The sequence below is a fragment of the Octopus bimaculoides genome, chromosome 11, assembly GCF_046866305.1.
Source record: "Octopus bimaculoides isolate indiv1 chromosome 11, ASM4686630v1, whole genome shotgun sequence".
NCBI lineage: Eukaryota > Metazoa > Mollusca > Cephalopoda > Octopoda > Octopodidae > Octopus > Octopus bimaculoides.
In genome coordinates, this window is record NC_142938.1 from 38,719,001 (window position 1) to 38,724,800 (window position 5,800).

Sequence of the window (5,800 nt, forward strand, 5' to 3'; positions counted from 1 at the left end):
TGCAAGTGCTATACTAATGTTCTCTAACGCAAAATCATGGAACTGAAAATGGCATGATCGACGTTACACAGTATAAACATGGACAAATTCCAAACCACACACAGACACACACACGCGCACACACACACAGAGAAACATGCACACACGAACACACACACACACACACACACACACACACACACACACACACACACACACACACACACACTTCATCAGGGAATTCTCCCTAAAATTGAATGTTTGAAGGTAAAGTGGAGAATTTGAATTCTTTATTTCAAATGTGGCGAATCTCTACAAATGTTCAGATATATATGTATGTGTGTGTGTGTGTGTAGCATTGAGATGTTGTAGCTTTACGTATATAGAAGTGGATGTGTGGTAAGTAGCTTGCTTACCAACCACATGGTTCCGGGTTCAGTCTTACTGCATGGAACCTTGGGCTAGTGTCTTCTACTATAGCCTCGGGCTAACCAAAGCCTTGTGAGTGGATTTGATAGACGGAAACTGAAAGAAACCCATGTATGTGTGTGTATATGTTTGTGTGTCTGTGCTTGTCTCTCCAACATCGCTTGACAACCGATGCTGGTGTGTTTAGGTCCCCGTAACTTAACGGTTCGGCAAAAGAGACCGATAGAATAAGTACTAGGCTTACAAAGAATAAGTCCTGGGGTCGATTTGCTCGACTAAAGGCGGTACTCCAGCATGGCCGCAGTCAAATGACTGAAACAAGTAGAAGATTAAAAGAATAAAGAATATGTATGTATGTACGTGTATATATATATATATATATATATATATATATATATATATTCGTTTTATTTCATTTACTAATTGATTTTTCAAATTGTTAATTTGCAAATATTATACTAATGTATTTTCATGCAGGACTACACTTTATCAAAAAATTCCCTCCCAAAATGTATGTTTGGATGAGGTATATTCTGTGTAAATGGAGAAAAAGAAAAGAAAGGAGGATATAGGAAGGAAAAAGGAAAGAAGAAAAAGACAAAAAGGAGATAGAAAGAAAGCAAAAAGACTTTCAGTGATGGCCAAACCACACCTGTTTTTTTCTTCTTTTTCTTTAAAGTGGTCACCATCGTTAAACCCATTCCAATACAATGGTAAAGGAAAAAATAATTAAATGAATGAATGGTGAATAGGAAGGTGGATACCCATTCTCTTTCTCTCTCTCTATCTCTCTTTCTCTCTCTCTCTCTTTCTCTTTCTCTTTGCCTCTACCTTTCTATCTATCTATCTATCTATCTATCTATCTATCTATCTAACTGTCTATCTATCTATCCATCTCCATTGTCTTGGAACCTCACCAAAAAACAAAAACAATGTTCACTTCTAAACAAAACCCCTACCCCACAAGAAACATGTTTTACATAAATGAACAAGCTGTTTGTACATTCACAAAATTGTATTTGACAAGTTCTAGAAAGGAACGAAAGCGCTAATAATAACGAAGAAATAAAAGGATTTTTTTTCCAAAATCCTGACGACCTTTTTTTTCTCAATATATATATATATATATATATATAATATACAAGAAATGAGGGCAGGGAATCGTCAATTAATAATAGAATTAACAATTAACAATTTTGCCAAGTAGTTCAGTATGAAATAAACCTTTATCGGTAAGACCATTTATCATCATAAATATAAGGGATTAGCAATTGAGTTGCTTCTCCAACATACTGAAAATTCAGAAACAGCAGTCAAAGAACTACTGATTCTAAACTACAAATTTTTCTCTAAAACGGATGGCGATATTTATGGCACACATAGAACAAAAAACCGGAGGGAAAAGCACAAACAAAACAAGCCTTTGACTGCTGTTTCTGAATTTTCAGTATGTTGGAGAAGCAACTCAATTGCTAATCCCTTATATTTATGATATATATATATATATATATATATATATATATATATATATATATATATATATATATATATATATATACATACATATATATACATACATACATACACACACACACACACACACACACACACACACACACACACACACACACATATATATATATGTATGTATGTATGTATGTATGAAGCATGTAAATATATATATACAGATAGATATGTGTGTGCGTATAAACATACATGTATAAATACTTATAGGTATATATATATATATACAAACCCACGCATACACCAATACACACATACATACACACAGAAACACAGAGACACACGCGCGCGCACACACATACACACACACACAAACACACACACACAATCACACGCACTGGACTCCCTATCCTCTTCCTCTGTGCTGGTGTCTTTTCTCATTTTCATAGTTTAACGCTTTATGAAAACTTGATCAACCGTACCTGAAAGAGCAGATTTCTCTGAAAATAGACACAACTCAAACACAATGCTGGGGAACTCAAATAAAAGACTTAGGTGAGGGCGGAAAAAAAAAAACTCCTCTTCATAGCAAGAGTGAATGTTTGGGGAAGGCGACATACTTGAGTTGGACATCGCAGCTTTTTCAGAATAGCCCCGCGGGTAAAAAGGCAAACACAATCCAGCACATCATACGGTTTATGTAAACGCATACATTTGTGTGTGCATGTGTGTGTGTATGTTTGTGTGTGTGTGTGTGTGTGTGTGTGTGTGTGTGTGGTGTGTGAGTGTGCATCTGTGTGGTGTGTGTGCGTGAACGCACGTGAGTTGTGAGTGTGTGCGCGAGTGTGTTTGAGTGGGTGTGCAAATATATGCATGTTGTAAGAATATATCTACATATACACACACACGCACATTTGATAGACTTACCTTAAGGAAGGATTAAAGAAGATCATTCTCACAAGAAAGGACTCAATATACATTCAGCAGAACCGTTAGCTCGCCGAGCAAAATAGCGGCTTTTCGTCCGTCTTTACGTTCTGAGTTCAAATTCTGCTGATATCGACTTTGCCTTTCATCCTTTTCGAGTATGTGTTAGTATATGTGTATATGTGTGTAAACACAAATAATTTTCGAAACTGAAGGGTCGTAATAACATGCCACTGGAAGCAGCAGCAACAGCACTGTAGACACAAGCGACCAAATTAATCTTCTTTTAGAAATATTCTCTTATCGACTCTCTCTTACTAGCACGTTATCTCTCTCTTTTCCCCCCTCCCTATCCCTCCTCCCTCTGTCTCTCTGTTGCCCATTCCGTTGCCCAAACAGAGTTTGCTTTAAATTAAAAATGTCTCTACTATCAAGGTCACACACACAAAATCCGGTTCTTTGTGAATTGCTTAATAAAACCTTACCTCATGCTAAATACCATGGCATTTTTAGTAGGAAAACTAAACTTCCATATTACTGTATTCTTAATCTGGACGCAATTGAAACTAAAATGTAAAACATATGTAACGAGTGGATGCACAAAAACATTACTGTAAATCCGGTCTCCGTCTTCAGGGTAGAGAAATTGATATCTAAACTAGATACCAACCTCTTGACTTTGTGTGATCTCCATCTGCCAACATTATTACATAATTCCAGCTACCCAGAAACAGCTGTCGGAACTGTAACACCATACCTTCTCCCCTTAATTTTCTATGTCTGTGTACTCTGTGTAAATCTACTCTGTTAATAGATAGATATCTCTCTATGTAGACATGAATATTCTGAATGTTTTCAGGCTTTGTTCTTTTTCCTATTTACATGTACATGCGTATATTATTTCGTATATCAAACCCAAACATGTTCATTTGCATCATTATCTCACTCACCTTCTTTGTCTCTCTCTCTTTCTTTCATTCTTTCTTTCATCCTTTATTTCTTTCTTTCTTCCTTTCTTTCTTTCTTGCTTTCTTTCTCTCTCGCTCTCTCATTTTCTATCGATATATATATATATACATACATATATTTGTATATATGCATATATATATACACACACACACATATATATATATATATATATATATATATATATATTGGACTGAATGAATATATACATTGGCCTTTGAATTTGTTTTCTCCTCTCTTTAATTTCATATTTCTGAAGCTCTATCTCCATGTTCAGTCTGTTGCCGTGTGGGAAGATGAATAGAGGCATAACGGCGCCATCACTAGTGATCACTCCAAACATCATGATTTCGACTAGGAGTTTTATCACTCTTGGTACATGTTTTGGGGACTCTGCAAGCCAACGGTTTCTCTGTGTGTTCACCATTTGATCCTGCCAGAAATTTTCCTCGTCTGAGAAAATTCAAAGCATGATTGGTTGGAGAGGATGCTTGAGTTTGTTGAAAAGCTTTGTGGTACGGTCTTTCCCCTTGTCCTTGATGGCTTGGGATAAAAATTGGCTCTTTCTGAACTCGTATGAGGAATACCGAATGTCATCATGCACTACCTTCCAGATAAGAATCTCAGACGCTCTCATGTCCCTGGCGATGGACCTGATTGACTTGGAGAGATCGTTGTCAATCATGGCCTAGATCTCACCAACAAATTCAGGAGTTCGTTTCTTATCAGAACGATCAGAATGAGTTTTTCGAGCTGCCGTACCTTCGTAGTCATTATTAGACTCATCCAATTCTCTCCGAATCCTTTGCACTGTACTCGGATAGACACTCAAACACTCTGAAATGTTCGTATTGGAGCCTCCGGCGCCACACACACACACACACACAAACACACACACACACACACACACGCTCTCACATATACACACGCATGAACACATACACACACGCACACACACGCACACACAAACATTTATATAACAATAGCCGGATTGGCAAATGAGTTTGACTTCTGAGAGTGTATCGTGCCTTTGATAATTATCTTAAGTACCTATAGGTTTCGGACGGACAAATATATACTGTGTGTATGGGACATCCCACTCTTGATTCAGCTAAATATTAAGGACAAGACAACTGGAAGGAGAGATGATTGCACCGACACTCGGTTAATACTCATTACAGCTGAGTAGAATGAAGTATCATGTAATAAATGCCTTGTTCAAGTACATAACACGCTGCCCAATCCAGTAATAGAACAGATGACCTTATGATCGTGACTTCAACGCCCTCACAAGTAGCCTACAAGCCTATACATACACACATGTACCCTCACACACACACACACACACACACACACACACACACACACACACACACATAAATATTGGTAGGGAATCAATTTATAACAGAGTTGTTAAAATATTTGTAAAAGCTGGTACTGTGCTAATTGTAAGCAAAGGAATAAATTCAGATGTAAACAAAGTTTGCTCTTTCCATAAAATTTTGATTTTCTGTTTTAAAAGCCTCTTCTCAAAGCAGACACACAAATTGTAACTTGTTGGTATGTAGGAGAAGGCTGCGACATGCACTGACGGGTATTGTTATAGTCAAACTAATTTGCACAGTTCATTTGTACTTTTAAACGCTGGATTCAATTTATGACCGAAAAAAAATTATTAATCCGAAAATTACCGATATTTCTTTCAGCTGTTTTCAGTTTAACCATAATATATTGGACGGTATTATATAAGGTGATGCTTAACTGATGTATATGCATGGACATGTTTCTTAATGCGGATAATATGCATTCTGTGGTTAGTGCATTCAATGTCGGAACCGCCATAACTATTTCAGACTAATATATTACACGGGCCCTTGTACATTGCTGTACATTGCTGAAAGGAAAGTTAGTCAATGTGCATATGTCTTCAGATGAACTACAATACATCATTTGTACGATCGATCTCTCTATACAGATAACCCGATAGATAAAAACAGTTGTTTTTCGACAAAATAAAGCGGCATCAGAAAGTATA